The 24979-nt window shown below is 38.0% G+C and overlaps 1 protein-coding gene across 2 annotated transcripts in view; it reads left to right on the top strand.

The window, feature by feature from the left end:
- Vwc2 (von Willebrand factor C domain containing 2) overlaps positions 1-24979 on the top strand; it is a 150904-nt gene that overhangs the window by 121079 nt on the left and 4846 nt on the right. The window lies entirely within an intron of this gene.

Genomic DNA, 24979 nt, shown 5'->3' with positions numbered 1-24979 from the left:
AAGCTGGTAAATATTGATCATATTTTTCATAGATTTCTCAATGCATTATTCTATATTTTAACATGCTGTGATGAGTTCTATGTGTTTATATGTTCCTTTAAAGTGTTTTGGCTATATTTAATGATGAATTTGTGGTTCTTTTGTGCAATAATTTTTATTCTAATCTTTATTAAGATTTTCCTCCACAAATTATACCAACATCAAATACAGTGAAAGCAGGGGTTGTACCGTGGGGGAGGGACATACAAAGCAACATAGAAATCATCTTATAAATATGTTAGAAACAGTTGCATGAAAGAAAAAAAAAACATTTGAATACTTATCTTGGGGTTCATTACTCATACATCAACTTATCTGACCTTTTCAGCTTGACTCAGATATACTAGTTATTGCAAATAAGGGAAAGGGCAAAAACAAATAGTTTAACTAGGGATACAAGTGGACCCATTGCAATGATGAAACGTATAAGTCGTTATGTGGAAAAATGAACTTTACAACTTTGGTGCGGGGGAGGGGGGTGCGAGGATCAGGTGGGGGGCAGTGGGGGGAGTATGGGAAGGGATGGGAAGGGAAAACAAAGATGAGGCAACAATGCTTAATAAGAAATATACTCGTTATCTTGCCCATGTAATTGTAACCCCTCTGTACGGTATTCTCACAATAAAAAAAAAAAAAAAAGGAAAATCACTAGCTAATTCTGAACAGATCTTGAGGATTTTTCTTCCTAGGCTAGCTTCATACCACAATCTTCCAGATCTCTGTAACAAATATTACAGGTATAAATCACTGGCACCTTAGTTATAAACTTTTATTGAAAATATAAAAATATACAAAATGCGTATTATATATACAAAATATACAAAAATGCATATTATATCAGTGCCATAAACATATGTTGGAAAAAAGCAGTCGCTTTAACAAATGGCATTGGAAAAACTGGATATCCACATGTAAAAAACTGAAGCTAAGTACCTTTTCTCATCCTGGACAAACAAATCAACTCAAAGTGGACCAAAGATCTTAATGCAAGACCTAAACTCTGAAATTATACTGGGGAATTGAAAACATAGACATAAGTGACATCTTTCTAAATAGGACTCAGGGAATAAGAATAAGAATTGACAAATGAGAATGCATCACCTGGATATATCACCTTTGTATATCAAAGTAAATAATCACTAGAATGAAGAAACAACATATAGACTGGAAGAAAATACTTTCTGGCTAAAAAGGTTTCAGGCACAGTTGCTCATGCCTATAAATAGTAGCTAGTGGGGAGAGAGAATTCAAGAGGATCATGGTTCAAGTCCACCTTCTAGCAAAAAGTATGCAAAATTCTATCTCAATTAACAAATTGAGATATAATTCCAGCTACATAGGAAGTATAAATAGGAGAATTGTGGCCTGGGCAGACCTAAACACAAGTATAAAACCTGTTTTCAAATATAACTAAAGCAAAAATGGCTGGAAGAGTGTGGCAGCTCAAAAGGTAGTGTCTGCCTTGCAAGTACAAGGCTCTGAGTTCAAATCCAGTACTATCATCCCCCCCAAAAGAGGAAAAAGAAACAAATGAAAAATCTCAAAAATTTGAACACAAATGATGCAATGATACAAGTGAACAAATGATACAATTACTAAATCAGTCAATAAGTTGAACAGACAATCCTCAAGAGAAGTAAAAATAGCAAATAAAAATGTGAAGCATTGCTCAACACCCTTAGCCAGAAAGGAAATGAAAATGAAAATGACACTGAACTTCTACCTCACCTACATCAGTGTGGACATCATCAAGAAGACAAGCAACACCAAACTTGATGGTGGGCATGTGGGGGATAAAAGAACCCTTACACACTGCTGGCAGGAATGTCAACTAGTAGAGCCACTGTGGAAATCAGGATAGAGGTTCCTGAGTCAGGAGTCAGGGTGACTAAAGCTATCATGATCATGCTAGTGGGCATATAGCTGAAGAAATATGTCCACATACAACAGAGATGCTGGCACATCCAAGCTTATAGTAGCAACAAATAGTCACATTAGCCAAGGGGAACACCCAAGGTAGAATCAGCCTAGGTATCCATCACCAATGAATGGAAAAAAGAGTGTTAGAGATATTCATATTTAAACTATTTATATATTTATTTATGTTTATATTAACACACAAACATACAATGGCATATTTAGTCCAGCCACAAAGAAGAAATCATATTGTTTGTGTGAAAATGGGTGAAATGCATGGATTATCATGGTAAGCAAAATAAGCCAGACTCAGCAAGACAAATACCATGTGTATTCTTTCCTAAGTAGATGTTAAAAAATAAATAAATGACATGAGTGTTTAAAGGGTAGAGATTTGTTTTGGGAAAGATGAATATCATCAAACTGCTTTATATGCTTGTATGAAAATAGCATAATGGAACATTTAAAAAGTCTAATAACAGCCCAAAGAAACATAGGTCCCATGGTTTCCCTTATTTGCAATATTCAGTATATGTCTGAGTCAAGCAGAAAAGGTCAGATAAGGTGATGTTAGGAAAATGAACCCTAAGATATGCATTTAAATGTTTTTTTTCTTTCATGCATTTGGTTCTAACGCATTTAGAAGATTATTTCTTTGTTGCTTTGTATGTCCCTCCCCCACAGTATAACCCCTGCTTTCACTGTATTTGATGTCGGTATAATTTGTGGAGGGGAAGGGGAAAACAAGTCATTTAAATAAGGATACAGGCTGACCTGTTGCAACAAGGAGAAGTACAAGTTGTCATGTCGAAAACGAACTTTACAACTTTGGTGGGGGGGGGGTGGATTCGGTGGGGAGGCGGGGGGGAGGCTGGGAAGGGATGGGAAGGGGAAACAAAGAAGGAGGCTACAATGCTTGATAAGAAATGTACTCATTATCTTGCCCATGTAATTGTAACCCCTCTGTACAGTATTTTCACAATTAAAAAAAAAAGAAAAATGAAAAAAAACGTCTAATAACAAGAAGATAGGATAAAGAGGGGAACAGAGGGGCTGGATTTGAGTGAAGTATGTCATATTCATGGATGGAAATGTCACCATGAAGCCCCTTTAGACAATAAGTACACTCAAATGAGAATACTTACATTTGGTACTGTTTGAGGCTCTGGCATCCAGTAGGATTTTGAGAATTGGCCTTTATGGTTGTGGGAAACTACTGAATATCAAGTCCTATTTGACTGCCTTTTTACATATTTTTCTACTAAGATAGTTTCTCCTTTCTGTCTACTATCTGTGAGCAAAACTCTTTTGCTTAGTAACTTATTCTGGTCATTGTTCTTTAAAAAAATCCTTAAATAGTTATACAAAGAGGTTTCCATTCAACATGTCAGTTTGTGAGTAAAATCCACTTTAATCCTGGGGCACTGCCAGAACACACAAGACATTCTGAGATATGTGAGTGTCTCGAGAGACACAGTGCTTTCATTCCACTAGAAACACTCGTCCAGATCACCCAGCTGGTCCTTAGACTGGAAGTGCAGATCTCAATAGTAAACAATCTATAACTTCAAAACCTCACCAAAGACAGAATAGTGAACTGTTTGAAAAACATTTTGTGTGCGTGTGTGTATGTTTAGGTGCAAAGGTGTCATTGTTTTGCTTGGGTTGTTTTCATTTGTTTGGGGGTTGAGGGTTACTTCTTCTTAATTTAGTTTCTTCATTTGAATTTATTTTGCTTAATTTTACTTTTTCCCTCTTATTTCCTTCCCTCTTTTCCTTTCTTTGTGTTTGCTTTTCTTCCTCCCCCACAACTGTTCCTTTCTGTTAAACTCTTCTACCCCATGCTTCCTTAGTCTAGAACTTCCATCTTATCTATATCTAACCCTGGCATCATCCCTCCTCCTCACGCATGATCTCTGTAGCTAAAGAGAGTCCATCCCATTTACCATCCCACCAACTACTTTAGGCCATATCTCTTCCCTCATCCCACCCTTACTGGCCACAGTTCTTTTGGCCCGAGGGAACCATATCTGGTTTCACTTGAATTCATCTGTCCAAGCCCTAGGGCTTACTAATCTCAGGAGTTCAAGCTCATGAGAAGGAAGAATTACTTACGTTCTGTAGTTGAACCAGCCAGCTCCTATCTGCCTTTGTAGATAGTAAGAAATCCACTCATTACCCATTCATCTGCTGATTCTGCTTCAGAGAGTTGGGAACCACAAAAGAACATTATGGAAGGACATTTGGAATAACAAGAAGTCTGGAGTAGGAGAGACTTAGTAGAAAGTAAGAGAGGAGAGACAGAGAAAGTTAATTCAGTCTGAGCCTCCCCAACCGCTCCACCCATGTACACACCTTTTTTTTAACCTTCTTGTTTGGGGTCATACTGGTTTATTATATCTTAGCACATTGTTAGAAGAATCCTCAAGACCTGTTACTATCCCAAAAAGTGTGCCATGCCTTGTATGTGTTATTCTCTGCTTATCTGTCTTGACTGAAATAAACTACCACAGAATTTCTTCAGAATATATTTATTTCACCTGAAAGTATTTGGTTCCATTGTATTTAGTAGAATGAAAACAAAGGGGTATCTGAAGGGCAGATTTTCTTTTCAAAATGCTTATTGAAATCACTATAAAAATGAATTGTTTATATTCATATTATTGAATAGGTACATTTCCAAGTTGAACTTGCAGTTACATTTCTAAAGGATGAAAAAAATATTAAAAATAAAAGTTCTTAGTACTTAATATACTCAATCTTCAGTTGAGTAAAAATTTCATTTTCTGTGCTTAAACCTGTCTTGAAAAACAAATTATATTTTCATAGCATTTTACAAGCCCCAAAGAAAATGAAAACAGCTTTTAATGAGGATCCAAGTGCCATCTGCTCACTTATAACATGAACACAGATTTTGTTTTGTTTTGTTTTTTAAGATTAATAAAACAGAAAATCATTGTATATAAATACTTAAGAATAGGTTCACATGTGTCATAAAACTTGAGGACAAATTATTGATATAATCAGTATTTATTTTGTTCTTAAGTTGATCTAACAGAAAACAAGTAAGTGTAATGCTCTTCTCATATGAAAGTTATTTAAAGGTTGAAAATAAGTACATGGAGAGAGTTCTAAAAAAGTTCTCTTTTCTCTTCTAAGCCTGCCTCCCTCTGCTTTATTATGTTGGCACACATATTATAGAAATATTAAGCAAATTAGAGCCAAGTGATAGAGATTCATCCTGTAATCCTAGCAATTCAGAAGGCTGTGATCTGGAGGACTTCAGTTCAAAGCTAGTCTGAGCAGATAAGTAAATGAGATTCCATCTCCAAATAACTAGCAAAAAGATGAGCTGGATGCCTGGTTCATGTGGTAGAACACCAGCAGTAACCAGGTAATCCAAGAAAGCTCCAGGCCTTGTGTTCAAAGTCTGCTACCAGCATAGAAACACATACACACAAAGACACACACAAATTTTCAAGAGAAGAGACTATTTCAGGGTTTCATATCTAAATACCATCCACTGTGCCTTTATTTTTGTTTCTGAAATCTTTCCGTGCATTGCCCATCATTTTGTTATTATAAAAAGGAGAGAGAAGAGACAGAGACAGAGACAAAGAGGCAAAAGAAGAGGGAGACAAAGAGGGACAGAGACAAAAAGTTAAAGGAAGAGCAAGATAGAGAAACTACAAACCTGATACAGCTGTCTCATACTTTTAGTTTTCCCATCCTTAAATGTCTACACAAGAGGCACAAAGAAACAATTACTTAAAGGAATCTAATTTTCTACTTTTATTCCTAAAGCGCTGGCAATTTATAAGCTTCAACTCCATCTTATTGTATGTGTGTGTGTGTGTGTGTGTGTGTGTGTGTGTGTGTGTGTGTGTGTGTGTGTGTGTGTGTGTGTGTGTGTTTTCTGAGTTTCCCTGTACCTTCAACTTTGAAGCAAAAATGTACTGAAAGCCTCAAACCATTCCATTATTGGCCTTCCAGGTTCCTGTCTCCACATGCCCCTCCTCTTTGTCTCCTGGATTCTTGCAGGAGTGCTCCCTAGTCTGTGTCATCAGAGACAGAGAACCACAAACAGAATAGGAGGGAGACTCCCAAAGAGTAACAAGCTTGAGGGGAAACGAGGAGGGCAGCTCTGGGAGCCACGATCAGACTAGGAAACAACTGGAAGGTGCTAGAATATAGGAAGAATGAAAAGAAGATTAGGTGAAGGGAACCTGATGGTTGAGGAATTCTATTCCAAGGTCAGTCAGTCCTCATAGGAGCTGCTTACAGTTGACAGTGCCAAGGAGAGGTTGCACTGAGGATAAAAAAAAAAAGAAAAGACAGCTGGGCGCTGGTGGCTTACGCCTGTAATACTAGCTACTCAAGAAGCTGAGATCTGAGGATGGCGGTTCAAAGCCAGCAAGGGCAGGAAAGGCCATGAGAATCTTATCTCCAATAAAACACTCAGAAAACTGGAAGTAGCGCTGTGGCTCAAGTGGTAGAGTGCTACCCTTGAGCTGAAGAGCTGAGGGACAACACCTAGGCCCAGAGTTCAATCCCCATAACAGACACAGAAAAGAAAAGAAAAGAAAAAAGAAAAGAAAAGAAAAGCTGGGCACCAGTGTCTCATGCTGTAAATCCTAGCTACTCAGGATGCTAAGATCTGAGGATTGCCATTTGAAGCCAGTCTAGGCAGGAAAGTCCATGAGACTCTTATATCCAGTTAACTATCAAAATGGAAGAGGTAGAGGAGTGGTTCAAGTGGTAGAACACTAGTCTTGAGCAAAAAAGCTCAGAGACAGCACCCAGATCCTGAATTCAAGCCCTAGGAACCAAAAAGGGTGAGGTGGGAAGCAGTCTAATATCCAGTGATACATAAATATATACATAAATTATATACATATTTACACATGTAAGTAAAATCATGGTTCATAGGCAGCCCAGGCAGGAAGGGTCCATGAAATTTTTATTTTCAATTAACCACCACAACACTACACTGGAACTCAGTACCCAAGCTCCTGAGCTCAAGCTCCACAAGTGGCAAAAAAGTTTAAAAAATTATTTTAGGATCAGTGAAATTAAAAACATAGACAAAACTGTTAAAATGAAAAATGAATTTCCTGGACAAACTCACAAAACAATGCATTTTAATAAGTCAAAGATTAAAAGTATAAAATTAGGAAAAAAGTATAAAATTAGGAAAAAATAAAGCAGATGTAATACTTGTCATGCTCAATTTAAAATTATAGAAGCTTTTGTGTAATTGTAACTTTTTGTTTATAAAATATTAAAAAGTCAATTAGGTGGATTATTCTGCATTGACTAAAACTAGGTGGATTATTCTGCATTGACTAAAACTATCTTAAAAAGAGAAGGAAATAGAATGGTCTACAAACATATGAAATATTGATATGTTTGTTAAATAATTTAATTTCAGAAAAGTTTTAATGGTAACATTTCCAAGTTTTTGTGAAAGAGATAATACATATCAAGGTAAAATCAGCACATGAAAGAATAGAAAACATCTCAATAAATCTCATAAAATTAGGATAATTATAAATGACAATCTGATTTTTAGAAAATATCTGAAAAGCAAAACAGAATCCATTTATTGATAAAATGCATTTTGAAAAGTAATGTATGAATATTCAGGATTTTTTATAACTTGTTATACTATAAAGATGATATATGTCAATTCCAGTTCTTATTAATAGAGAAATACTTTAATGAGATTCCATATCAACAAATAAGCTTGTCATGTTGGCTTGCACTTATAGTCCCACTAGGCAAGACCCTCGGTCTAATGGTTGAGCACATATACCACATTTTCTATAGTTTCTAAACCATTCTCTAATATGCGTTATGCTAATGTAATTTTACATGATATGATAAATTTTTATTCCAGATGGATTTAAAAATATTTTAGCCATATACTTTTGGCAAGTTAACATTTACAAAATGTTTTCTTTACTTTATTATGTTTTCAGTTTCATTTGTTATTCTAAACTGCTCCTATTCATTTCTTGTATAATGTTATAAATATAAAAGCATTTTCTAAAAGAAATGATGCATTACCTAAAAATTAATCTAGACTTTTATGAATTCTTACATTGCATTTATGGTCTTTGATAGTCAAATTTTGGTTTCCTCCTTTAAAATAATCAAAATATTTTGGCTCAAGCAAATAGGAAATTATATATGCTCTAATCACTGGACCTGGCAAGACTTCTCTCTACCTTTATGGATCCTATTTAGTGAGTATCCTTTTTGCATTCCCTTTGACTATGTCATTTACCTCTATTCTTTATGTTTTATGTACAGATTTTTAAGTAATTCTTTGCAGAAAATTTATTTAAAATCATCCCAATTTCTTTCTGGAATCTTTGCATACAAACATGAAATGAGTGGTTATAAAAACCTTTACCAACAAGATCTTGGATATTTTAGTATCAGAGATGCTTTATGCTGGCTGTTGAGAAATTAGATATGATGGTTTGAATTTTTTCTGCTAATTTCAATATTGCTGAATAGAAGCTAGATTTGTGGTCTGCCTCTAACCTACACTTATTCATCAGTCGTTTTGTGTCAGATTGTAATAATTCATCAGCACTAATTTTGAATTGAGGCTATCCTGCATCATTTAAAAGATTTGCAGTTGATTTGCTTTATGTTACCTCCTTGGATGAGGATGACATTTTCTACTCATCAAGAATGACTGACAAAGATGTCGGCATCTTTTGGGACTAATTTTAAATGTGGTTAGAAGGCCAGCTTCAATATGTGAGGTCACAGAAGGCTTCTCTCAAGCCCCAGGAAGCCTGACATCCTAGCTAACTTGCTGGCCAGAGAATAGCTCAGAAATATGCCTGTATACATGGATGGGTAGGTGGATGGATGGATGGATTGATGGATAATGGAGGTATGAATTGATGGATGATAGATGGAGGTGTGGTACATGGATGGAGGTGTGATGATAATCCATTGACCTAGAGCAGAGGGATGGGAATGCTTGAAACTGGCCCCAGGACGTGAGCTCTGAGTATGACTGTGTGTGGAATTCAAGTGAGACCAGACTTGATGGGAAGTTTGTCTTTTTTTTCCAGTCCTGGGCCTGGGTGCTATTCCTAAGCTCCTTTTGCTCAAGGATAGTGCTCTACCACTTAAGCCACAGTACCACTTCTGTGTTTTGCTGTGATTAATTTGGAGATAAAGGTCTCATGGACTTTCCTGCCCTGGCTGGTCTGAATTACAATCCTCCAATCTCAGCCCCTGAGTAGTTAGAATTACAGCTGTCAGCCACTGGTGCCTGGCTCACCTTGGGCTCTTGACAGTGACCACTAAAACTAATGAAAAAATTCTTAGTAGCAGTCATGAGCATGTTTTTAAAATCTTGATTAGCATTCTTGAGAAATCATGTTTGAATTCAGAAGGCCTCAGGTGTTCTTTATCAAGAACAAGGAGCTGTCCCTGTGTGCCCTCTTTCACACTTGCAATTTCATAACACTGAGACCATCTGGCATCTGACATCATATCAAAAAAGTCCGAGAGACAAATACATGATTAGCCAAAGAAATCAAATCCACTTCCAACTCAAATCCCATGTGGTTTGGGGTTTCAGCTTTCCCATCTAAATGTAGAGTCTATCAGGTCTGAAATTTTGGGGTTTGAGCATTACAATCCTCAGTCTCCCAACCTGGCAGTTAACTCCTATGCATCATCTTTAATGAACAAGAGAAAAACCAGGCCCAGCTGATCTCTGAGGTCTCAGCAATGAAGAGCTACATGAACAGCATAGATACCGTGGAATACTATGATAACTCTAAGACAAATCCATTTACTGTAAGCATTAACATTCCATTATTAGGTGAATTATATTTAATTTGCTTATGATAGATTCAGTAGGAAGACTAAAGAATTAGTTGAGAAACAGGATTTATACAGGCAGGTGGAAAAAGAATATATATGGAAAGATATTCAATTGGAACACATGTTGTTTTGCTTTTATAGGCCAGTATGTTAATCAGACTGTAGATTTGTTTAGGGCTATTTTAGATCTATCCCTTCTTTGCTTTTTGTCTGAGATTGGGACTTGAACTCACTATCTGGTGCTTTAAGCTGATTGGCTTCCCTACCACCAAGCCATGCTTCCAACCCAGATCTATCACTTCTCACTTGGAATGAAACAATAAATATCTTTGAAATTATGATCCCACATTCTGCTTTTGCGGAGTTGGGTGTGAGCAACCTTCCCACAAAAGATAATTCTTGGTTTGTAGTCCATTTGCCCAGGAGTTGAATTGCTGGTTCATAGGCCAACACATCCATGTTCATTGCAACATTGTTTACCAAAGCCAAGATATGAAGTCAGCTCAGGTGCCCAAATGATCACAAACAATACCATACTAAATCTACCAGCACAACTATGTTAATTGCAGCATTATTTACCATAGCTAAGGTATGGAACCAACCCAGATGCCCCTCACTGGATGAATGGGTCAAGAAAATGTAGTATATATACACATTGGAATTCTATGCCTCCATCAGAAAGAATGATATTGCCCTATCCATGAGGAAATGGAAAGACTTGGAAAAAATTACATTTTAAGCCAAGTAAGCCAGACCCAAAGAAACACAGGCTGCATGGTTTCCCTCATTTGTAGTCATTGGAATATGCCTATAAATCTACAAGTAAACACAATGGATAGAAAAAGACAGAATGTCTTACACTTGGACCTGATAAATTAAACAGGACTCTAAACATTTACACAGTGAAACCAAAGGAGGACATCCTTAGGAGAGAATCACAAATACACAATAGCATGTGCATATGATCTTATGAGATGATGTTTATCAAAATGAACTCTAAGAAATGGAAACAAGAGGTTTTGTGTTATTTTGCTTCTTGTTTTTGTGTTTCTTCTTTGTCACTGTTTTGGATTTCTATACCTTTTGTCTTGTATGTAAGTTTGTTTGGAGGAGGGTAAGGGTGCAACAAAGGGTGAACTAATGCAGTGGCAATACTCACTAAACACTATGTTGAAAATGAACTATACAAAACGTGGGTGAGTGGGTTTGGGAGGAAAAAAACTGGGAGAAAATGAGGGAAGAGGGGACACTTCAAAAAGAAATGTACTCATTACCTGACTTATATAACTATTACCCCTCTGTACATCACCTTTACAATGAAAATTATGAAAAAAAAGAAAAGAAAAAGATAATTCCAAAGTGTACACACTTTATGAAACAGAACAACAAAAACTAGATAAAAGGTCTGTATGTAGGGAACACTAAATTCCCTCTGATCTTGCACTGTGTCAATTAACCCAGAAGACTTCTATGACCTCAAAAACCTCCCAGTCAGCAAGCACAGGCTTTAATTCTGTGGTGGATGCCAGACAGTGTCTTCTAATTCAGTTCAGTTATTATACTGTGTATCTGGAGATACTGTAAGCTCTCACAGGTAGAAAGCTTAACCCCATGCCTACTTTCACTCCCCATTTGAGTTGTCAGTGGCAAGCCCCAGATTGTTTTACCTATGTTTCTGACTATATAAATCAAGGCTATCAGGATATTCCATGGTTTAGAAGTGCTGTAAAAACTCAAAGAAACATGTATTGATTTAAAGTAGATATGTTACAGAGAATGCAGAAGGAGAATTGCACAGGGTAAGCATGTGGGAAGAGGAGCTTTATCCTCCAGGACCACCATGTTGTTCAGCTCTGGACCCTGTCCTCTTAGTTTTATAGGAACTTCATTATTCAGACATGACTGATTAAATCACTGGCCATTGTTTATCAACCTTACGCTTCTGTCCCTCTTTCCTCTCTAAATGATTCAGTTGTAAGTGGACAGCAGCACTGAAAGTCCTAACTCTCAAGTCTTACCTTAGTTTATCCTGTGACCAGTTCCCATCTAAAAATGACCTACGAGCTGCCATCCATCATTCAACTCATTGATGTACAGAAAAGACCCTTTATCAGTCTAATGGTTCTAAAGATATCAGTTCTGTGCTAGCAAATGGGGTGTGCAGACCACAAATACACCCCCACAGTATCACAGGACATCAGAGAATAATGGATCTGGAAGTCTGTCTCAGAGAATGGCAGATGTACTAAGATAAGCCCGATAGGTATTCACTCCCTCACCTTTTTCCTGAGAGCATTCACCAAGTTCATCAGTTCAAGACCATTCCTTGTCCAGCCAAAAGCGGGCAGCCTGGGCTGGCAGCATTTTCACAGAGCTGATGAAATAGAAGCTTGTATTGGGGGCTTTATAGGGAAATCAGAACCTGAGGATCTGGAGTTACAGACACAGGGGTATACACAGAAAGGAAGTCAGAGTTCTGCTGAGAATTTTCTTTTAAGATATTTGGAAACTTACAGTTTTCTCATGTACAAAGCAAGACACCCAGCAATAGCTGGTAACAAAAGACTGGAGAAGAGATGCTGTCATGCCCCAGGACCAAGGAGAGAAACAGAGCTGAAGGTCTTGCAAGGTGGAAGTACCCAAGACATATCAGGAGCTGTCAGTGACCTTCACAGGGCTGTATCCAACAGGGCTATACCCTAACATGGAGCCAGAGGAGCCCTAACCAAACCTAAGACCTCAGTCATTAATTCTCTACACTCTGCTTGCAGACATGGGTGTCATTTAGCACCTTTTCTTTTATGGGGGTGGGGGTCTTTTCTCTTTTGGTACTGGGGATCAAACCTAGGACATTGAACTTGTTAGGCAAGCGCTTTGCCACTGAGCTACATCCCAGCCCTAGCATCTTTTCCTTTTTGGCTACAAAATGTATGATATTTGATTTATTAGAAGTACCAGGAAGCCAAGAACTAAGACCTCATGTCCCCAAACCAAGAAAAAGAAACTAGACAGAAAAAATTTAAAAACAGGCCTTCAATGTATAAATATAAGGTAAATATCATAGTTTTTAAATTAGCTGATGAACAAACTGAGAAATGAGAGCATTTTACTGAGTACTGGAATGTATTATAAAATTCCAGAGTTTAAAAATGCAATAATAGAAATGAAGAGTTCAATAGAAGGCCCGATGAAAAGAACTTGAAAAACAGATCAAGTAGAAAACAACAGAACTTTAGGCAATTATTTGAAAAGAAAAATGTCAGGTACCTATATAACATGGACCTCAGAACACATGTAAAACATGCACAGGACAAAAGCAAATCAGAAGGAAAATAGGTCAAAGCATATTAGCAGAGATTCCAGATCCCAACTCCAAGAAGACTAATATACCTTAAAAGAAAACAAATACAAAGAAAGTAACATTCTGAAATCCAAGAACAAGGGGGAAAATCTTAAAAGCAAACAGAAACAAACATCTTCAAAAGAACAAAATACCTTTCAACTGGTTATTCAACACTGGCAGGTGTTATGAAAAGAGGATGTCATGTGTAAGTACAGTAAAACTTTAGTATCCATGGGACTACGGTTCCAAGGAGACCCACATTAAGGAGAAATTGCGCATGCTTACAATGTTTAGAGTACAGCCTTGTACAGAGATGCTTGGATCATTTACCCAACTACCACTACAGACATGATGGCTTTCTGCCTTGCGACAATCTCAAGGTTGCACTTCAATAGCTCTGCAGTTGTATATGGAAGGTTTGTCTGTGATCACACATCAGATGGGGCTCATCCAGAGTATATTTCTAGCAATAATTAAGAAAGTCTTGGAACCTACTTGATGCCTCTGCCTGAGGCCACGTCATCTAAGTGATGGAGTGAACAAGTGCTGGTTGTTAGCAGAAAGGCAGAGCTGCTGTCTTTGTCCTTTCATCCAGCAAGATAAAACTTTAGGCAAATTTATCAGTAAATGAATACATCTTCAATAGATTTAAAGTGGGTCATTGTTAGCCTGAGGACACAGCTTCATCCTGTCCTGAGAAAATGTAGGAAGAGGGCTTCATTTTGTAAACAGGAGTTCAAGCCCTACTGAGGGAGTTTGCACCCTGATCTTTGGCTTCATTTTCTCCAGAGTTTGAGAAATTAATTTCTGTCATTTGTCTGTGTGTGTGTGTGTGTGTGTGTGTGTGTGTGTGTGTGTGTGTGTGTGTGTGTGTGTGTGTGTGTGTGTGTGTATGTGTATGAGAGATAGAGACAGAGACTGAGACAGAGAGACAGAGAATAAGAAGGGAGGGAAGAAGAGAGGAAAGGAAGAAAGGGAGAAAAGTAGGTCAGTTTTGATAACCTAGTAGAAAATAATAACATGTATTCTTTACAAGTGAAGACGAAGTGACACACATTGAAAGAGCATATGGAAAGAATCAGGCATCAGAGAAACACAAATTAAAACTATTACCATTCAGTACTATCACACATCTGCTACAGTGAATAAAATATAGCTGAAAAACTGGCAATACCCAAAGGAAGGCTTTCTTTCCATCAGAATTCTTGTAAACTGATTCTGGATGAAAGTGGTGCAGCCCTTTTGGGAAATATCCATTGGTTTCCATTCCAGCTGTAATAATAATACCATTGATAGGATATGGACACCAAGATCTATCTAAGAATGTTGATAGGGAGATCTGTTTTGTATTTCACAAATATAAGAAGTACTCACAAGCCACTATAGCTTTCCAGTGCTGATAGATATCTGGAAGTAAATATCAACAGTAGAAAAGAGTAAATAAATTGGAATACACTGACAAATGGAGCAGTATGCAACAATGACAAGGACCGATACACCAATGTGTCACAAACATGACACTGGGGACAAGTAGCCTATCACACAGGGATAAATACACGAGGAGGCTCCTTTCTAAAGAAACCCAAGTAGCTATTGTCTTCTATTCAATTATAATCAAACATTCTAGGTTACTAAAATGTGCACTGTAAGCTTAAACAACAGACACAGTGCCTTGCCAGCTTGCGCAGGTCCCCAGGGTTCAGCTCTGCAGATGCCATGCAAGTGGACCAGTCACACATTTTACAGGGATTTAATTGGCCAACTGTATGAAATATGAATATTCATCAGATGCTAAAAACTGTTGGGAAAGACTCTTACGATTAAAGGAATTCAGAAAATGGTGTACTTCAGGCCTGTTGCTGAAGTTCTTATTATATCTTAACACAGTTAAGGTTCTAGAAAGGTCTTATTCAAGTTGTTAAGGGAAAGCTGTCTGAAGTTTATTTTACAGTTGGCTCTTAGGAAATAAAAAAACAGGATTTCTTTTACCGTATTAAAATAAGAACTCTGGAAAACATCTCACTATTTCTATGAGTGGAAAATTGTGAGTGGGGGGGGGGTCTGTGTGTGTGTGTGTGCACGCACACGCGCACGCATGCACACGCTGGTTCAGGGGTCTGAACTCAGAGCACTGTCCTTTATTTCTTTCTCTCCAGGCTAATGCTCTACCACATGAGCCATACTACTACTTCTAGTTTTTTGCTAGTTAATGGGAGATAGGAGTTTTATGGACTTTTCTGCTGGCTTCAAACCTGATCCTCAGATCTTAGCTTCCTGAATAGCTAGTATGTAGGATTATAGCCACCAGTGCTGACCTGGAAGTATCGTTTGGACAAGAGAATGTAGAAGTGCTTATACCCCTTGAAGATGATGATGAGCTTCATTCTTGAACTTGAGTGTAGACTGAGTGGCTTATGAAAGGACTGGAATGAGGGAGCTAAGGAGAAGTACACTAGATCCCAGGAATCTAGGATCGGATGTAGGGGGCAGGAGTCTAATCCAAAAGAAGTACTCATACTCCCTGAGAACCTCCAGAAAGAGAAGATGTGAATTTCCCAAGGTAGTTTGCTGATACACATTTTCTTTTGGTGGAGATTATTTTTTTCCACAGAAGCCAAAGTCATCTCATTTTTGTGCTTATTTTGGTGTCAACTGTTATTTTCATTCATTTTAACTGTTGTAATTAAAACTTATTTGGGCCTGGGTGCTGGTGGCTCATGCCTATAGTCCTAGCTATTCAAGAGGCTGAGATTCAACCATTATGCTGCAAAGCTAGCCAAGGCAGGAAAGTCTGTGAGACTCATCTCCAATTAACCATCAAAAAGCCAGAAATGGAGCTGTCTCAAGTTGTAGAGTGTACTCTAACTTGAGGAGAAAAGCTCATGGACAGTGTCCAGGCCTTGAGTTCAAATCTCTGGACTGTCACATATACAAAAGAAGATTTTTGGCTGGGCACTGGTGGATAACATCTGTAATCCTGCCTGAGGCTGAGATCTGAAGATCAGTTGACTTAAAGCCATCTGGGCAGGAAAGTCCATGAGCTTCTTCCAATTAACCACCAAAAAAAAAAAAAAAAAAAAAAAAAAAAAAAAGGCAGAAAGTGGTTCTGTGGCTCTAGTGATAGAGCCTTGAATTATAAAGCTAAAGGATGGTATTCAGGTCCTGAATTCAAGTCCCAGTACACATTCTCTCTCTCTCTCTCTCTCTCTCTCTCTCTCTCTCTCTCTCTCTCTCTCTCTCTCTCTCTCTCACACACACACACACACACACACACACAATGATTTTGTACTATATGGTCAGGTAACCGCAAAGCATGTTGGTGCACAGACATAGGAACGTACTTTTAATTTCTCCATTTGTCTTCAAGGTGAAAGAAAATCCATCTTAGGATACCAGTTTTCCCTACCTGCAGCTACTAGTGCTCTATGAATCTAAGTTTATAAAGTGTCTAAATATATAATCATATAAATGAGAAACTGAAATACAAGAGGCAGTGCTTTGTGCAAATATCAGTGGGGATCAGGGTAGTGCTGAGGCACAGTCAGAGGAAGAACAGAGAAATAACAGCTACTTCAAAACAGAGCTGGGATGTGTAGTTCTGTACCTGTGCCAATTATTTTGTTCTAATTTCATTACTCCAAGGGAACGCTCACCAACAATCCTAACCCTAAAATAGAAAATTGATCTCATAAATGAGTGCTGCCCACCCTCTTCCCCTCCCCCCCCCCCCCCCCCGGGGCTCCTGGATGGCCTCCACTGTTCTGCCTTTCTGGAGTGCTGGAGAAATTCTCAATGTTTAGTACTGGGTGGAAGGAGGGAGATAGGACCCCATTTTTTTTTTTTTTTGTCGGTTATGGGGCTTGAACTCTGGGCTTGGGCACTGTCCTTGCACTCTTCAGCTCAAGGTGAGTGCTCTACCACTTGAGCCACAGCATCACCTCCGGTTTTCGGGTGGTTTATTGGAGATAAGAGTCTCACGGACTTTCCTGCCCGGGCTGGCTTTGAACCGTGATCCTCAGATCTCAGCCTCCTGAGTGGCCAGCTAGGACCCCATACTTATTATGGTCTTTGTGAATCAGTGCTCTGTTTTCTATGGCTGATCACTCCCTGTGGTAAAAAAAAAAATTTAAAACATACTAGTGACTTACCCATCAAAGCTGTAGTTAGTGGTTAGTTTATATCAGTAAGTCAATTCATTATTTCATTAAAAAGTGTTTATACCCTCAGGCCTAGCTCTGTGCTTTGTAGTTACTTAACCCTCGGGGGAGTTGCAGTGTCTTTGTAGGTTCTGTCCCAAAGAGTTCCCAACCAGGGCACAGCATAAGTGGACACCATTTATGAGACTGTTCATAGTGTGAAAAGGATGGGAAGTCTAAAATGATATCTCTGGCAAGTTCAGTGACACTAAGAGCTGTCACTTTGTTGGAGATGGGCAGTGGCGAGAAAGCAGGATTGCCTAACTCCACAGGAAGATGCCGGCTGACTTGAAATTTGTGAGCCTTTACTCAATTTATTTCCTCCAGGTTGCTTTCACCTGTAATGTAATCTTAGCTACAGAGGAGGCTGAGATCTGAGGATAGCAGTTTAAAGTCATCCTGGGAAGAAAAGGTCCAAGACTCTTATCGACCATTAACCAGAAAATGGCTAGAAGTGGTGGTTTGGCTCAAGTGGTAGAGCAGCAGCCTTGAATGTAAAAGCTAAGAAAGAGACCCATGCCTTCAGTTCAAGCCCTAGTACTGGCACAAAATAAAGCAACAATGACAATAATTTATGTCCTGCAGTACACATGAAGTCAAAGCACCTATCATGGCCCCATTGCACTGGGAAGCAGGGCAGTGTGGGAGTGGGTGCAGAGTGGCACAGACCCTATTTATTCAAGGAGACACTGTGGAGGATCTTCAAAGGTTAAAAAATGGCTCCCATCTGCACACACCATCCAAAATGAGCTTCTGCTCACTGAGCTGGGCATTAATGCCCATGTGACCCCATGTGTGTTAGTCCATTCTGGCTGGCATAGTGGCATACTCTAGGTTTGTAGATGTAGATGTAGAAATATGAGAAACTTACTTTTTTCATGGTTAGAATAAGATGGGAAGTCCAAAATGTTGTCTCTGGCAAGTTCAGAGTCTAGAGATGACCTGCATCAGAATGGCATCTTCGCACGGTGTCATCTTCAATGCAGAAGGGACTGTGTGGGACAATGGCTCCCTAGAACCTCTTTTGTAGGATTACTATACTCATGCCCAGGGCTTCCCCTGATTCTATCTCTCCTGATTTAATCACATACAACAGGCCCACCACTTAGCCCTATCCACTGCTCATGAAATTTCACTGTATGGATTTGAGTGGATACCAGCTTCCAAGCCACAGCACTGTGGGTCAGCTGGAGTGGACACACTCATGGCATCTAGAATGTGCATGACAAGCTTCACAGTGGTGAACCTTCCTGTCCTAAAGGCATATTAGCCCGGAAAAGTGCAGTAGTTCAATGTTTATCGTGTCCCTGCAGAAAGGAAAGCATTACCATTATAGGCTGTAATCATTTTGAAATTAGCCATTTTTAACTGAACTGAGGCCAAATCAACATAATGCAACATCAATAATGATTAGCCATGTGTCTTGGACTAATATTATTCTCTCTGAATCTCATTTTCCATGTTGATAAAATTGTTCTGCCTGTTAGAGAGCATATGAGTTAGAAGCTTGGATATTGTAGCTATAATTAATTAATTAGGCTTAAAAATTGTTTCCTTCTACTCCCCTAATTACTGATACAGCTTATCTATGGAGTTTCATTTGTCATTCATTGACAACCATAGCAGAGCCCTTTTTAAATTTTTTTTTGTCAGTTCTGGGGTTTGAATCAGAATTGTTTGGATCATGCATTTTCCAGGCAAGTGTTCTTGTGTTCATTTAACTCATGGTCAGTGCTATTAATTTCTTTAGTTTTTCAGATAGGGTCTTTTGTTATGACAAGGGCCAGCCTTGAACTGTGATCCTCCTATGGATTCCTCCTACATACCTGGGATCAAAGGCATGTACCTCCATGCCCAGTCTATTTGGTTTTTTTTGTTGTTGTTTTTTTTAAATTTAAATTTTATTTTATTTTATTTGAGAACATACTGTACAGAGGGGTTACAATTACATTGGCAGGATAATGCATACATTTCTTACCAAGCATTGCAGCCTCCTCTTTTGTTTACCCTTCACCTCCCTTCCCAGCCTCCCCCCTCCCCCCCACCCAATTGTACCCCCCTCCCCCCCACACACACCGACATTGTAAAGCTTGCTTTGACATGACATTTTGTAATTCTCCTTGTTGCAACAGGTCCAACTGAATCCTTAAACGACTTGTTTGTCCCCATCTCCTCCACATGTTATACTGACATCAAATAAAGTGAAAGCCGGGGTTACACTGTGGGGGAGGGACATACAAAGCAACAAAGAAATAATCTTATAAATGCGTTAGAAACACCTGCATGAAAGAAACGAAAACATTAAAATACATATTTAAGGGTTCGTTTTCCTAACATCACATTATCTGACCTTTTCCGCTTGACTCATACCTATACTAGATATTGCAAATAAGGGAAACCATGGGACCTATGTTTCTTTGGGCCTGGCTTACTTCACTTAATATAATTTTTTCCAAGCCTTTCCATTTCCTCACAAATGGGGAAATGTCATTCTTTCTGATGGAGGCATAGAATTCCATTGTGCATATATACCACATTTTCTTGATCCATTCATCTACTGAGGGGCTTCTGGGTTGGTTCCATATCTTAGCTATGGTAAATAATGCTGCAATAAACATAGTTGTGCTGGTAGCTTTAGTGTGGTCTTGTTTGTATACATTTGGGTAAATGCCCAAAAGTGCGATTGCTGGATCATAGGGGAGATCTATGTGAAGTCTTTTGAGGAACCTCCATACTGCTTTCCAAAGTGGTTGAACAAGTTTACATTCCCACCAACAATGAAGTAAGGTTCCTTTCTGTCCACATCCCCTCTAGCATCTGTTGTTGTTAGAGTTCTTGATTTTTGCTGTTCTAACTGGAGTGAGGTGATATCTCAATGTTGTTTTGATTTGCATTTCTTTTATGGCTAGGGATGTTGAACATTTCTTCATGTGTCTATTGGCCATCCTTCTTTCTTCTTCAGAGAAGCTTCTCTTTAAGTCTTTCGCCCACTTATTTATTGGGCTGTTGTTTCTTTGAGGATTTGTTGTTGGGTGGTTTAATTTTTTGAGTTCCAAGTATATTTTAGATATGAGACCCTTGTCCGTTGTATGGCTAGTAAAGATCTTCTCCCAATCGGTGGGCTTTCTATTGATCTTGCTAGCTATGTCATTTGCCCTGCAGAAGCTCTGCAACCTTATGCAATCCCATTTGTCCAACCTTTCTTTGATTTGTTGTGTTTCCGGGTCTCTATTCAGAAAATTTCGGCCTGAGCCAAGGAGACCTAGGGTTTCTCCTATTCCATCCTGTAATGTTTTCAGAGTGTCTGCTTTGAGTTCAAGGTCTTTGATCCATTTGGAGTTGATTCTGGTGCAGGGTGATATATATAAGGATCTAGCTTTAGTTTTCTACAAGTGATTAACCAATTTTGCCAGCACCATTTACTGAAGAGGCTGTCTTTCTTCCATTCTATTGTTTTAGCTTCCTTATTGAAGATTAGATGGCTATAGGTCTGTAGGTTCATTTCTGGGTTTTCAATTCTATTCCATTGGTCCTGAGGTCTGTTCTTATGCCAATACCAAGCTGTTTTGATTACTATGGCTTTATAGTAGAGTTTGAAATTTGGTATTGATATTCCTCCAGCAGTGTTCTTTCCATTGAGAAGTGTTTTTGCTATTCGGGGTCTTTTATTGTTCCATATGAATTTTTGGATTGCCTCTTCTATTTCCTTGAAGAATGAGGGTGGAATTTTGATAGGTATTGCGTTGAATTTGTAGATAGCCTTGGGAAGTATTGCCATTTTCACGATGTTAATCTTGCCAATCCAGGAGCATGGGAGGTTTTTCCATTTTTTAAGTTCTGTGTTGATTTCCTTTTTCAAGATTTTAAAGTTTTCATCATAGAGGTCCTTCACTTCTTTAGTTAATTCCTAGGTATTTTATTTTTTGTGGGGCTATTACAAATGGAGTTGCTTTCCTAATTTCAGCCACACTTTTCTCATTGTTGGCATACAGAAAAGCCATTGATTTTTGGGGGTTAATTTTATAACCTGCTACTTTGCCAAAGTTTTGAATCAGCTTGAGAAATTTGGGAGTGGAGTCTATGGGATTCTTTAAATACAAGATCATGTCATCTGCAAAGAGGGAGAGTTTTATTTCTTCTTTCCCTATTTGGATCTCCTTTATGTCTGCATCTTGTCTTATTGCTGTAGCTACATGCCCAGTCTATTTGTTGAGATGAGAGTTTCACTAACATTTTGCCCATGTAATGCAATCCTCTTGCTATTCTTTTCCCAAATAGCTGGGATTACAGGTATGAGCTGCTACCTACTTTCAACCTAAAATCCCTTTGTTTGTTGTTTGTTGTGGTTGCTGGATTTTGAGACAGTCTTGTTATGTAGCCCATGCTGCCTTGAAATTCCCACCTTCCTGCCTTCAGCTTTGTAAGTGCTGGGATTGCAAATGTCCATTTTTTATATATTAGGATTCTTTTAAGTAAATGTGAGTGATATTTTCCCTAGGATTCTAGTATTCTGTTTTACTGGAAATAAATATAGCGAATATTATATATTGTGTGGTACACAATCTTGTTCTCTATCCATTTACTTTAAATCTGTATCTTTATCTCTAATGTGGATTATTATTTGCAACAAATAATTCTGTGTTTTTTGTTAGCTTCTCTGAAAATCTTTATCTTGATATATTTAGATCATTGACATTTAAAGTGACTGTTGATGTCTTTTGATTAATATCTACCATATTGTCACTATTTTCTATTACTACTTTTGATCTTTTTATTTTTATTTATTTTTAATTGTTAAGTTAAAGTTGTAAAAAGGATTTATAATTCCATAAGTCAAGTTATGAATACAATGCTCTTGACAATGTTATCCCTTCCTTCCTTCTGCCTACGTTCTTTGCTCATAGTTTGATCTTACCATTCTTTCCCTACATTTGGTCATTTGAATCAGACTTTTTATAGTTCTGTTTTTATGTTTTGTTAGAATATTTGCTACTCTTCCTTTTTTAACTTTTCTTAGTGGTTGCTCTAAAATTTGCAATACATATTTACAGTGAGGGTAAAAGGTATTAATATGAGAATTTTTTTTTTGTAGTTTGAATAGGATAGGAAATCCAAAATGTTGTCTCTGGCAAGTTCAGAGTCTAAGGATGACCTACACCATAATCAATTCTCTGAAAAGACCAGCAGTCTTCACAGATATATTCTGCCTATAAGCATGACATCAAAATACAGGTTTCAAAATCATGCAGAACAGTTTGTTGCCGGTGTCTTGTGCTTGTAATCCTAGCTGCTCAGAAGGTTGAGATCTGAAGATCATGGTTTGAAGTCAGCCCAGGCAGGAATCTGAGAGTCTTCTGTTTTCAATTAACCATCCAAAAGCTGAAATGGAGTTGTGACTTCAAGAGGTATATAGCCCACATTGAGGGAAAAAGTTAACAGACAGTGCCTATGCTACATCTAAGTTCAAGCCCCAGTACTATTGCAATTCTGCATGGTTTGTTTTTCTTTTTGTAAGAAAAAAATGAGTCAACTACTCTTCTTGGATACTCCAACAATTCATGTATACAAAAGCAGCAAGCTTGGGTTGACTAGAAGAGCATCAGCAGTCCCCTGGGTACCGCCGACCTGTGCTGATGACTTTATCTAGCAGCTATGTGAAACAGTGATATATTTTCATTCTCAAGAGTCATATTGAGTATTCACAAGAAAAGACTAGATTCTAGGCCATATAACACACTTTTGCAATCTTAAAGCAATGAATATTACACAATATTTGCTCTCTAACCAATATAAAATAAAAGAAACAGAGCAGGAAAATCCCAAAATATAGCGATACTAAATACCACACTTCTAAATAAGATAAAAATACCACATGAGATCTCAAGAGATATTTAATAAACTTAAATAACTGAAAATGAATACTCTTATCAAAACTTGGCTATATTAAAAGCAGAGCTTTGTGGGGAACTCCTAGGATTAAATTAGAAAAGAAGAGATTTGAAATAATCTAAGCTTCTATCTCAGGAAACTATAAAAAGAACAAATTAAATCCAAAGTAAGCAGAAGAAAATACAAGAAAAATGCTAGTCTTTCAAAAAATGATGCTGGAACAAGTGGATATTTATAGGTGACTCTCAATATAAACCTAACCTTTTATGTTACAATTTTCTTAAAATGGTGGATAGATTAAACCATAAACTATAATATTCTCATAAGATAACTTAGGAGGAAGTCCTCAATAGCTCAATGTATTTACTTATGAGTTTGCAAGCTAAACAAACTTCCACATACAAAATAATTGATTTCAAAAAATTCTGAAATCAAAAGGGGGTGGGGGGAGGATTGGGTGAGGGGAAGGGAGGAATATGGGAAGGGATGGGAAGGGGAAACAACGAGGAGGCAACAATGCTTGATAAGAAATGTACTCTTTATCTTGCCCATGTAATTGTAACTCCTCTGTCCGGTATTATCAAAATTTAAAAAAAAGGAAAAAAAAAAGAACACACTTAATAAAGTTGTGGAAAGCGTTTCCTTCAAAAACAAAAAACTTTTGATTTTGAAATTGTGAGTTTAAGTCAAACCAAGAAATTGCAAAGGCAGGAGAAAGGAGACCTATGCTAGTAGCTCCATCTTGCACAATTACAGAGTGATATAAAAGGCCAAACTGACAAGATATGACACATCTGTCTCACTTACTCACATAATATAGTTCGGTGTAATTTACCACTATCAAAATCAGAACTTTCCCATCACCAAAAAGGTCTTCCCCACGCATTTCTTTATAGACACATTTACTTTCCTCCCCACCCTTTAACCCCTCAGAACAATTAATATGCTAACCATTATATACATGGATTAGCACAATAAATTGGAGCTTGACTTATCTGTTGTTTTATCCCCAGATCATTTCTTAGTAGCAAGTCAAATGACATGGTACAGATGTAATACCCACACCATTCATCTACTGAAGAATGTTTCCTTTTTTCTGCTATTTTGGAGCTATAATGAATGAAAATGTTGTAAGCATTCTCCTGCATGATTTCAGTCAACATATCTTCTTATCGCCAGGGTAAAATCTTCAGAGTGTAATTGTTAGACGTAGGAAGGTGGTTTACTTTTATGAGAAATTCTCAACTAAAGCCATTTTCTTGAGTGGTTGCAAAAATTGCATTCCAATGGAAAGAGATGGTGAGGGCCTGGCTGTTGTCCCTGAGCTTTTGCCCTCAAGACTAGTGCTCTACCACTTTGAGTCACAGCACCCATTCCTGGTTTTCTTGTGATTAATTGGAGATAAGAGTTTTATGTGTTTTCCTACTCAGGCCAACTTCAAACCACAATCATCAGATCTCAGCCTCCTGAGTAGCTAGGATTACAAGCGTGAGCCACCAGTGCATGGGTGTATGAACTTAGGATTTTATAAACTTCTCTGTGTATTGTGATTTGCCCAACAGGAGGAAGCCAGTACAATGAGCACACACAATACCCAGCTCTTAGGTCTAAATACATTCCCTATCAACTCGACTCAGGGCCCCTGGAGAAAAGGACAGTTAAGCAGAAGCTATAAAAAGTTGAATGCTCAGTCATTCTAGCAGCCAAAATTGGGATAATTTAAAGATAAAAAAGA

The sequence above is a fragment of the Dipodomys merriami genome, unplaced genomic scaffold (genome assembly GCF_024711535.1).
Source record: "Dipodomys merriami isolate MVZ:Mamm:240054 unplaced genomic scaffold, mDipMer1.0.p SCAF_5, whole genome shotgun sequence".
Taxonomy (NCBI): Eukaryota; Metazoa; Chordata; class Mammalia; order Rodentia; family Heteromyidae; genus Dipodomys; species Dipodomys merriami.
The sequence above is the reverse complement of the archived record's forward strand: the minus strand, read 5'-3'. Positions and strand labels throughout refer to the sequence as shown.